The 12200-nt window shown below is 39.2% G+C and overlaps 1 protein-coding gene across 1 annotated transcript in view; it reads right to left on the reverse strand.

The window, feature by feature from the left end:
• WDR78 (WD repeat domain 78) overlaps window positions 1–12200 on the reverse strand; it is a 105532-nt gene that overhangs the window by 92169 nt on the left and 1163 nt on the right.

Below are 12200 nucleotides of genomic sequence, written 5' to 3' on the forward strand. Positions count from 1 at the left end.
TGGCTTCCCTTTCTAAAGTGTCAAAGTTCTCTCTCAAGTACTTCATTATCTTCTTGCCTTATTTTTCTCCTTAGAATTTTTACTATCTAACATAGTGTATCTTTAACTTATGTATCTTGTGAATCAGTTATTGCTTCCCCTTGGAATCTAAGTTCCGTGAGGGTAGGAACTTGAGGCTCTTTTATTCCCTGTTGTATCCCTAATGCTTACAACAGTACCTGAGTGTGGAAAAAACATAAACTGTTTTTGCTCTGCTCTCATACCACAACAATCAATACAGATTTCTGTGGCCAAATGTGTGGGGTTTCTCCCCACACGCCATCTGGGTGTCCCCCAATTCAATTCCAGCACTATCTACCTGAAGATAGTCTCAGATCCTACAGGCAGAGAGCTCAGTCCCATAAGACTACCTCTGACTTTGAATGGCAGTTGAAAAAAATAGGTTGTGGCCTGTTTCTGAATGACCTGCTATAAAATCAGGGTTCTGTCCAAACAACTTGACCTTACTGTTTTAGCCTAGCCCTCATGTCTGCGTGCAGCGGCTGCCACTGCTTTAATACTGTTAGAGGCCCTAAAAATCACAAACTATGCTCAACTCTCTACAGTTCTCATAACTTCCAAAATCTATTTTCTTCCCCCAACCATCGCTCAGGACAATGCTGATGCTGACAAGTTAGCTAAAAAAGCAACTAGCGTTCCAACTTTTATCCCTCACGGCAGTTTTCCTCCTTCACATCGGCCGCTCCCACCTACTCCCCTGCTGAAAGTTCCACCTATCAATCTCTTCCCACACAAGGCAAATGGTTCTTAGACCAAGGAAAATATCTCCTTCCAGTCTCACAGGCCCATTCTATTCTGTCATCATTTCATAACCTCTTCCATGTAAGTTACAAGCCGCTAGCCCGTCTCTTAGAACCTCTCATTTCCTTTCCATCATGGAAATCTATCCTAAAGGAGATCACTTCTCAGAGTTCCATCTGCTATTCTACTGCCCCTCAGGGATTGTTCAGGCCCCCTCCCTTTCCTACACATCAAGCTCGAGGATTTGCCCCTGTCCAGGACTGGCAAATTGACTTTACTCACATGCCCCAAGTCAGAAAACTAAAATATCTCTTAGTCTGGGTCGACACTTTCACTGGATGGGTAGAGGCCTTTCCCATAGGGTCTGAGAAGGCCACCGTTGTCATTTCAGACATAATTCCTTGGTTTGGCCTTCCTACCTCTATATAGTCTGATAACAGACCAGCCTTTAATAGTCAAATCACCCAAGCAGTTTCTCAGGCTCTTAGTATTCAGTGAAACCTTTATATCCTTTACCGTCCTCAATCTTCAGGAAAGATAGAACAGACTTATAGTCTTCTAAAAACACACCTCACCAAGCTCAGTCACCAACTTAAAAAGGACTAGACAATACTTTTACCACTTTCCTTTCTCAGAATTCAGGCCTGTCCTCGGAATGCTATAGGTTACAGCCCATTTGAGCTCCTGTGTGGACACTCCTTTTTATTAGGTCCCAGTCTCCTTCCAGACACCAGATCAACTTAGACTGCATCCCAAAAAACTTTCATCCCTACCGTCTTCTGTCTAGTCATACTCCTATTCACCGTTCTCAACTACTCATAAATGCCCTGCTCGAGTTTACACTGCCGGTTTACACCGTTTCTCCAAGCCATCACAGCTGATATCTCCTAGTGCTATCCCAAACCGCCACTCTAAATTCCCTCTTAAAGTAAATAAATAATCTTTGCTGGCAAGGCTATGCTGAACCTCCTTGGGCACTCTCTAATTATATGTCCTAGGTCCTCCCAATTCTTAGTCCTTCAATACCTGTTTTTTCTCCTTCTCTTACCTTGTGTTTTCCGTTTAGTTTTTCAATTCGTACAAAACCGCATCCAGGCCATCACCAGTCATTCAATACGACAAATATTTCTTCTAACAACCCCACAATATCACCCCTTATCACAAAATCTTCCTTCAGCTTAATCTCTCCCACTCTAGGTTCCCACGCTGCCCCAAATCCCGCTTCAAGCAGCCCTGAGAAACATCGCCCATTCTCTCTCCATACCACCTCCCAAAAAAATTTTTCGCTGCCCCAACACTTCAACACTATTTTATTTTTCTTATTAATATAAGAAGGCAGGAATGTCAGGCCTCTGAGCCCAAGCCAAGCCATCGCATCCCCTGTGACTTGCACGTATATGCCCAGATGGCCTGAAGTAACTGAAGAATCACAAAAGAAGTGCAAACGCCCTGCCCCGCCTTAAATGATGACATTCCACCACAAAAGAAGTGAAAATGGCCCGTCCTTGCCTTAAGTGATGACATTATCTTGTGAAATTCCTTTTCCTGGCTCATCCTGGCTCAAAAGCTCCCCCACTGAGCACCTTGTGACCTCTACTCCTGCCCGCCACAGAACAATCCCCCTCTGTAATTTTCCTTTACGTACCCAAATGCTATAAAACGGCCCCACCCTTATCTCCCTTCGCTGACTCTCTTTTCGGACTCACCCTGCCTGCACCCAGGTGATTAAAAAGTTTTATTGCTCACACAAAGCCTGTTTGGTGGTCTCTTCACACGGACGTGCATGACAACTTCTACTTGCCAAAGTTTATGTAAAATGGAAATAATATGGTCTTTGTGCACCTTTACAAGGTCAACCTGCAAACTATAGAGTTCCTAAGTCCTCTTTTTCTCTATTTTTTTTTTCCTTTTCTGCCTGCTCTAAATCTGCTGTTCCTTTTCTATTAAGATAAAAACAAGTTCTTTTAGCAAGCCAGTGAATTTGTATTTACCTCGTGGCTAAAAGCTCTGAAGTAAAAGCTATAGAATCTCTGTGTGTGTGTGTATTTAAAAGACCTTTATAATTTCTATAGTTTTATGTTTAATTGGCAATTAAATCTGTTTTCATTTCCTTCTAGCACATCAAACTTTTTCTCTCTGCATCTTATAATATAAATTTTGCTATTTGACTTTCACCCAAGTTGTTTCCTTTAACATGCAAATTTAAGGCTATTTAGCTGACAACTGCCCAGCGTTGTGAAACAGGTTATCAAGAATCAGAAAATCTGAGATAGGAAAAAACAAAAAAAAGGTTTTTATGAATCTATAAAATGTACTTCCATCTGCATGCCTAATACGTCTATGTATTTACGTGTTGTGTACACAATGTTTCACTACTAAAAATATGTAAAAGAGCTCTAATTGTCTTTAAAAATAAAAGTGCTTAAACCAGGTATTAAAAAGGAAAAGACTAGTCAAATGCTTTTTCGAGTTTATGTAACTTAAGCAAAATCTTTAATAAATAAGCTAGCTTTAAAATTAGTGGTAAAGTAACATTAGAAATGTCCTAAGAATTGCCAGCATACATTTTGTTTGCATTTATTAATCAAGTAATTTCATACTTATCCCTGACAAATACTATAAGGTGTCAAAATTTGGCAAAGGGTTTATAAAACCATAAACCCAGCCCAAGACAGAATGACCTTTGCTCTGTAATCTTTAACAAATAAGACATTAATATTGGTTTAATGATAATACCTACATCTTGAATTATTTAGAAAGATTACCATAACTTCTAATCCTGTGGCTTTAAGCAGTCTAGTCCACAGGCAGTAAGGAGATTTGTTTTGGGAAAGAACTGTTATCGTCTTTGTTTCAAAGCTAAACTATTAACAAAGTACCTCCCAAAGTTACTTTTGCCTATGCCCAGGAATGAACAAGGACAGCTTGGAGGTTAGAAGCAAGGTGGAATCAGTTAGGTCATATCTTTTTCACTGTCTCAGTTATAATTTTGCTATGGCAGTTTCATAACTTTAAATCATGACTATCGCAGTTTTCATATGTCACATAGATAAACAAAATAATTAGGTAAATGTAATGGGATAAATACTTGTAGACAAGCTTGTCATAATTTAGAGTCTAAGGTTATATTAAATTCAATAATTGATATTTCATTATTTGAGTATTTTCCAATAAGTTTATATTGTAGAAAAACATTCTTGGTAAAAATAAAAGAGTGCGTCCTTTTAAAAAAACAGTGAACAAGTTTTGTCTAATTCAGTTTAAAGGTTATACATAAAACAAGGTAAAAGGAACCAGGAAATAACAGAAATGTAAAGAAAGTTATAAAAATAAAGAGGTTTTTGTGTGTTAAGAAAGCTTAAAGAGGCCGGGCGCGGTGGCTCAAGCCTGTAATCCCAGCACTTTGGGAGGCCGAGATGGGCGGATCACGAGGTCAGGAGATCGAGACCATTCTGGCTAACACGGTGAAACCCCGTCTCTACTAAGAAATACAAAAAATAGCCGGGCGAGGTGGCGGGCGCCTGTAGTCCCAGCTACTCGGGAGGCTGAGGCCGGAGAATGGCGTGAACCCGGGAGGCGGAGCTTGCAGTGAGCTGAGATCCGGCCACTGCACTCCAGCCTGGGCTACAGAGCGAGACTCCGTCTCAAAAAAAAAAAAAAAAAAGAAAGCTTAAAGAGAATAATTTTATAAGAGAGAAAAATCTTTGGTCAGGCACAGTGGCTCACGTCTGTAATCCAACACTCTGGGAGGTGGGTGGATCCCAGGATATTAGGTCCCAGGAGACCAGCCTGGCCAACATGGCGAAAGCCATCTCTACTAAAAATACAAAAATTAGCCAGGCGTGGTGGTGTGCACCTGTAATCCAGCTACTCAGGAGACTGAGGCAGGAGAATCGCTTGAACCCAGTGGAGCCTGGGCAACAAAGCAAGACTCTGAAAAAAAAAAAAAAAAGAATTTCATATGATAAATTTAGTCCTAAAACAAAATGACTGGTTGTTTAAGAAGGAGGGACTTTCAAGACAAACCAGAAAGTCCAAGCACATCAAGAACAATTGGTGTAAATCACAATAAGAGATTAAAAAAAAAAACAAACTTGTATATGATCAAGTTCTCATATTGTTTTGGTTTGCATAGGAATAAAAAACTGAGATTAAGTTTTTTTTTTTAAATTAAGGTTATTACATCCATGTATCTTTCTGTATGTGCTCCTAAAGTACTTGTGACATTAAGTTACAGGGTTTTGATTCTTGGGTCTAAAAGGACAAGTCCCGCTAAATCTTAACACTGACAGCAATTAAAGCCTTATCTCCAGGCCCCATAGAAGATGCTAATCAAAATAAACTGCATCCCTGAGACACAGGGCCAGAAATTAAAGCCATTCAACTCTTCAAGGCCCAGGGACTATTGTGAAAGAGGTTGGTGTGTGGGATTTTAAGGGCTGATTTTAAAAGAGAAAGTAAGTTCAGTTTCTCTATAAATTAATCAATGTCAAAGGCACACTGATGTAAGACCAGTATATGGGCCCCTGTGTCAGATTAACAAGGTTTTCTTGAAGCATTAACCAACTCCTTAATAAAGGTTATAAAAGACATTTAGAAGCTGTATCGCTATATCTTACAGTCAAAATTAGAATTTCATAGTTTATAAAATTTTGAAAAATAAATATAATTGACATCATGCTGTTTTAATTAGGGCTTGTTTGGAAAATTATGTCTCCTTTCTCAAAGAATGAAGATTTTTGCCATTTTTTTTTGAAATCCTTGAGTGATCACTTTGGTTAGATGAATGACTTATTTTACAATGACCTATGATCCTATTTCATGATATCAAGTCTTTTAAACCTTTGATACTTTATAAGCTTTCCAAAATCAATTTATAAACTGCCTTTTCCTGACCTAATTAATCTTTTAAGATATTAGCTCCCCTAAAGTCCAAAAATGACATAATTTGGCTTATTTGGTATAAAAATTAGATAGGAAGCATTGCCAAATATGAAATGATGTTTGATTTTCTTTGGGCTGTATTTGTATAAATGTTATTGGTATGTGTTCCAAAATGATGGGAAACTCCTATAATTCTGATATAACTTATGTACATTATCAGTAGTTATAATTGTTGTTAAATTATTGTGTGCCACAGAGGTAACACATTTCTTTGTCCATTGTGTCTCTGACTATGGTTGCCCTAAAATTTTTGTCATCCATGGACAATTGTTGTCTTGTTTTGGTCCTTTTTAGGTGGTTCTATAATCAACTACGGAACTCTAACAGGTGTTCTTAAATGCAGGTTTCTGGTAACTTTGCAGATTGTGACATTACAACACAGGGGGAAAAAAAACTTTCAGGATTCTCATGGAGAGCTGAAATGTTCATGACTATCAAGAAGAACAGTAGTTAACTCCATAAACTGAACTGACAGGAGACTAAAGCAATCATTTTAACTCTTGCTTTAAATGTTGCTTATCCTTTGTTTTCTAGAGTCTTGAAACTTTTCTTTTGAGCTACTGACAGCTTTTAAGAGTTTAGTATACTCCTATGAACAAAATTTTGAGCATATTTGTTTTTTACTACCTGATTTCTCCAGAATTTGGAAATATTTGTGAGTATTCTTAACTTATGATAATACAGTTATTTGCACAAGTGCAATAACAATCTGTTTTAATTTGTAACAGGACACAATTGGAGAAGTTGGTTATTTTACCAAGGCTTTGACTGAAATGGTGTGCTTTCCTTTAAGGAATCAAACGTGATTTATGGAACCAATAAAGCCCTTGGAAAAGCTGGCCTCATATTTTGTGTACATAGTGCCCGTACAGGGTTTCTGACCTGTGCTAAGTGAAGAATGTCACTTTCTGACAGGCCCAGAAGCCTCAGGTTTATCCTGGAACCTCAAGAGGAGAGGAAATTCACCCAACTCATAGGTATTTGATTGCATAAACCCATGGCTGGGCTCGGCTTATAAAAGTCTTATCTGAGATTCCTCCTATGAAAGTCCAACAAAGCCAGTTTAAAAGCTTATGTAAAAAATTTCTTGTTGCACTGTATAGAAAAATTAGGCCAAGTATAATAAAGCAAACCAGATGTACCATTTGTCTTTAGTAAAAATGGGAAACTGGAGAGAAAAATTACATTGCAAAACTATAGTAGACCTGTTGTTAGATTCTAGTCTTTCCTAATGTTTTCTCAATGTTTATTATTTTCTACAGTTTGGACCAAATTCTAATTTTTCTTGGCTACAAGTCTTCAAAATAATGTTTTCAATTTTCTTCCTTCTTTTTTGCCCTATTTTTCCTAATTTGGAGTCACTGAAAACTAACTTGTGCTTTCTTAAAGCCCTGTGAACTGAAGCCAGACAACTTAAACTTCAGAAGAAAATAACAGCAACCTGTTTACATACCTAAGCCACCTTCATACCTACCTACTGATATATGGACTTCAGAGTAATATAGCCTATATCAATTTTTCCAGGATTGTTCTTTTGTTTGTTGTTGTTTTTCTCCCTTCTTCCCCCATTTCTTCTTCACAGGACATGAGACTTCACAATCTGCTAAAAATGAGCTTTTGGGACCTAACCCATCTAGGAATAAACTGTCCTAGCCATGAGAGATCAGATAAAACGCGAGACCAGAGACTCATTTTCTTCTAAAATGTTTTCTCCAAAAGATTTTTTAAAAAGAAATGGGGGAAACGTAAAAGGAAAATATCTTGGGTCCCAAAATTACTAAGCTAAGGGAGAATTCAAGCTGGGAACTTCTCAAGACAAACCTACCTCCCATTCTATTCAATGTCATCCTCTGCTCGCTGATATAGATGCATATTCTGATTGCTTCCTTTGGAAAGGCTTATCAGAAACTCAAAAGAATGCAACCATTTGTCTCTCACCTATCTGTGACCTAGAAGCCCCCTCCCTGCTTCAAGTTGTCCCCGCCTTTCTGGACGGAACGAACGAACATATACTGATTGATGTCTCATGCCTCCCTAAAATGTATAAAACTAAGCTGTGCCCTGAACACCTTAGGCACATGTTGCCAGTACTTCCTGGGGCTGTATCACGGGCACACATCCTGAACCTTGGCACAATAAACTTTCTAAATTAACTGAGACTTGTCTCAAATTCTCAGGTTCACATACTCATATGAATAACTGACTACTAGATAGCTCTAGCCTAACAGCCATCTCAAAGTGAATAGATGGACAATAAAATAATCTCACATTAACTCATAAAACAGTTCTTCCTCTATTTAAGAAGAACAAACAACTACCTTGAAAATTGGAGACAAGTTGAAAGCAGAGAATCACAACTTACTGGGGGCAGAAAATGCCACTGAAGCCAGCAATTAAAAGGCAACTAGCTAACTACTGAAGACTTGAGTATAGACTAACTTGAGAGAGAAAATATTCTGGGGGGCCCCTACACTTTCATGAGCTTTACCTCTATGTGGCCACAAAGTTCTCAGGATGAAGATTAAAGAAAAATTTCCTCATGGTTCTAGCAGGTGGATAGGAAGTAACCATTCTAAAATACACCTACAATGTTGTGTTCTCCTTAACAAACACCTGCACTCAAGGACAACTACTTTACCAGAGCCGAACTAGAGTTTTATCAGGGTCTAACTGACATGGGGGAAAGGAAATACCCAACTCTGGCTCCCATTAGCCATCTTTTCCCCCTCAAAGAAAAAATGTACTGAAAAGCACTTGTCAAGGTCTCATCTCAGGGACAAAGGCCCATTAAAACACTAAGAGCTAATCATAGGATTGTCAAACCCTTCCCCTCCCCCTACATCTTCCCACTGATAGGAATAGGAAGCAGGGAAATTCAGGGCAGAAGAGGGCAGGTCCTTGGCAAGGGCCCCACCCTCAAGCCTGGAATCATGGCCCAAAGTAAGAACATACATCTGTGTTTTCCTGCTTGAATGCTGCCTTTTCCAAAATCACCCATGGCCCACTCTGCCCCACTATCCTGTGCCCATAAAAACCTTAGGCTCAGCCGGCAGAAAGAGAAGCAGCTGGACGTTGGAAACTATGGTTGGACGTCAGAGAGAAGTGGCTTGACTTCAGAGGGACAGCTTGATGGTGTATCTTTGAAGAGGAATCTGGCTGGGAATGGCTGAACTTTAGGGGAAGATTACCTTCCTGTTCCGTCCCTTTTCCAGCTCCTCTTCCCACTGAGAACCACTTTTATCACAATAAAATCCCTTGCATTTACCAGCTTCAACTCTCATGCAACCTCATTCCTCCTGGACACTGGACAAGAACTCAGGCGCCATTGAGTGTGGGTGCAAATAGCTGTCATGCTGATCCTCCACTGAGCTGTTAACACTTGTAGACAGCAAAGCTAAAAGGGCACTGTAACACCTCCTCTGGGGTTTCAGAGGTCGTGGGTACCCTCCCCTAGATACTGCTGGGGAGCGAGTATGCAGTTCACTCTCGAAGGCGCCCAAAAGCACTCACTCTGGCTCCTCCATTCACGCACCTGTGCTCCACCTCCCTTGAGGGGTGGAGCAGCGAGTGAGTGGAGTTTGCCCCTGCCAGTGCCTGTGCACCTCAGTTCCCACCTGTGAAGGAGTCACTATCCTGTTTCACCACCACATCTACAGGGCTCCTGTATAATAATGGGATTACAATGGAAAGAACTGCAAGGCTGACTTTATTTAAGAAGTCCCTAGGGAAATTTTAAGAGGCAGAAACAAGGACAGTAGAGGAAAATGATGCCTTACACACAACTAAACAGTAAACACAGCCTAATTCCTAGCCACACAAACATAAAACACTACCAGCCTATTTAATCTCAGTTCACATCACCTATACAATATGTTCAGCTCTCAACAAAAAATTGTAAGGCATATCAAAAGGTAAAAAAAAGTGTGACGAGACAAAGCAAGTATCAGAACCACACTCGGATGTGACAGATATTTTGTAACTGTAAGACTGTGAATTTAAAATACTTACGATTAATATGGTATGGGTTCTAATGGAAAAAGTGGATAATATTCAAGAACAGGTGAGTAATGTAAGCAGAGATAAAAACATTAAATAAAAATCAAAAGGAAACATGAACACGTAAGGAATATAAAGGCACTGGGCAGAGAAATAGGATGAAGGGTTGAAGAATCAGCAGTTGTTTTTATTGCCATGGTAGACTTGTCCAATATTGTAAAGCTAAAGGCAAGGATCTAACACAGGAAAAGAGAAAGTGGAAAATTGACAAATATTTGCTTCATGAGATCCTTTCCAAGGTCAGGATTAAGTCCTAAAAGGAGGAAGATGAAAAATAACAAATTAGGCCAAACCAAAAGGTTGTAAATTTGTCTGTGAAACTTCGTTTTAATTAGATAACATGGCTACTGCAAAAAATAAAGGTTATACTACTTCCCATCTCCCACCCCATTCTTTCCTCAATAATGTTATGAAATTGTCAACATTTAAGAAACTCCCAAAGGAATTTTTCTTACACCTCATACTATGAGTTGGACAGTTTTTGTATTTTTCAATTTAATGAATTCAATTTCATTTTACCTTAAAATTTCCATACCTGAAGGTGAAAACAAAAACCATACAAGATAAGCAGTAACCAAAGTTACTGAAGTAAATATTCATTCAGCAAATATTTATTTAGCACCTTCTTCATTCTAGGCAATGGATACCGTAGTGAACAAAACAGAAATCTTTGCCCTTTTGGAGTACTATCCTTAGGTGAAGACCGATTAATAAGCAGGTATACTATAAACTTGCAGAAAAACTTTTTTTTTTTGAGATGGAATCTCACTCTGTCAACCAGGCTGGAATACAATGGCAGTGATCATGGATCACTACAGCATCACCTTCCTAGTCTCAAGTAAACTTCCCACCTCAGCCTCCCAAGTAGCTGGGACTACAGGCACATGCCACCACACCTGGCTCAATTTTTTGTAGAGACAGGGATTTGCCATGTTGCCCAGGCTGATTGTGAACTCCCAAGCTCAAGCAATTTGCCCACTTCAGCCTCATAAAGCGGTGGAATTACATGCATAAGCCACTGCGCCTGGCAGGAATAAATTTTATGGAAAAATTCAAGCAAAGGTGAGGGATTGAAGAGTTCCAAGGGTGAAGTATTATTACTTTATATTACTTTGGAGCACAGGCTCCAAAGGGGGAACATAGTGTGCCTTATGTGCTGTGGAACAACACGGAATGTAATTAGGCAAAGGGAAGAGTCCATAGTGAGATCCTCTGGGGTCCTGTAAAGAGTTTTACTGAGTGAAATGGAAAAAACTTGAGAAATGTTTCGGGTAGAACCACATTGATTACTACCTGGAGGGTGTTGGCAAGGAGGCTATTTAGGTGGGTATCACAATGTAACACAGTGATTTACATGGGAGTGGTAGTCTGGATTTATCTGGCAGGTAGAAATGGTAAAATTTGCTTATGGAGTGAGGTATAAGATGGAAGTCAAGGGTAATCCCAAGGTTTTTCACCTGAGTAATTAAAGAGTGGAATTTGCCATTTACTAAAATGAGAAAGATGGCATCATTCTCAGAAAAGAGAGAAAATATTATACACTTAGTTGTAGATGTGAATTTTGAGATGTTTATTAACTTACAAGTGCAGGTGTTTTTTCTTAAAGTCTGTTTTCTTGGGAGAGGTCTTAGCCAGAGATGAACATTTGTGAATCATCATTATAGGTGATACTTAAAGACATCAGAGTGAAGAGGTTTATGGACTGACCCAGCAACACCAATACAGTCCTGGATCGTCAGCTATGAACCACATATACAATGGTGATCTGGTAGCAGAGCTGAAAAATTCCTATTGCCTAACAACGTTGTAGCTGTCACAACATTCAAGCACAAGACATTACCTTTTCTATGTTTACATACACAAATACTTAGCATTGTATTACAATTGCCTACAGTATTCAGTACAGTAACATGCTGCAGGTTGGTAGCCTAGAAGCAACAAATGTATTTTCATCATTATGCAAACACCATTTAGTGTACTTACACAAATCTCGATGTATAGCCTACTACAGCCTAGGTGTACAGCCTACTATACACTTGTAGCCTAGGTGTATAGTAGCCCATACATCATCTACGTTTGTGTAAGTACACTAGAAGATATTTGCAAAATGCTGAAATTGCCTAACAAGGTATTTCTCAGAAGGGTCACCATCGATGCATGATTGTATTTAGTTATGATAGTGAGGAACAGATACCAGCAAAGGATCTGGAAAAGGAGAAACCACGAACTAAGACAAGAACTAGGAAGAGTGGTTTCTCAGAACCCAAATACAGCTTTTCAAAGCTCAAGAAGTAACAAACTAGACCAACGCTGCTTCATGTAACAAAGAATGAAACTGTGGATCAGCCATTGTATTTGGCTGCATGGCTATCGTTGACTTGCATAGAAGCTGTTCTGGT

This window comes from Theropithecus gelada, chromosome 1 (assembly GCF_003255815.1).
Source record: "Theropithecus gelada isolate Dixy chromosome 1, Tgel_1.0, whole genome shotgun sequence".
Classification (NCBI taxonomy): Eukaryota; Metazoa; Chordata; class Mammalia; order Primates; family Cercopithecidae; genus Theropithecus; species Theropithecus gelada.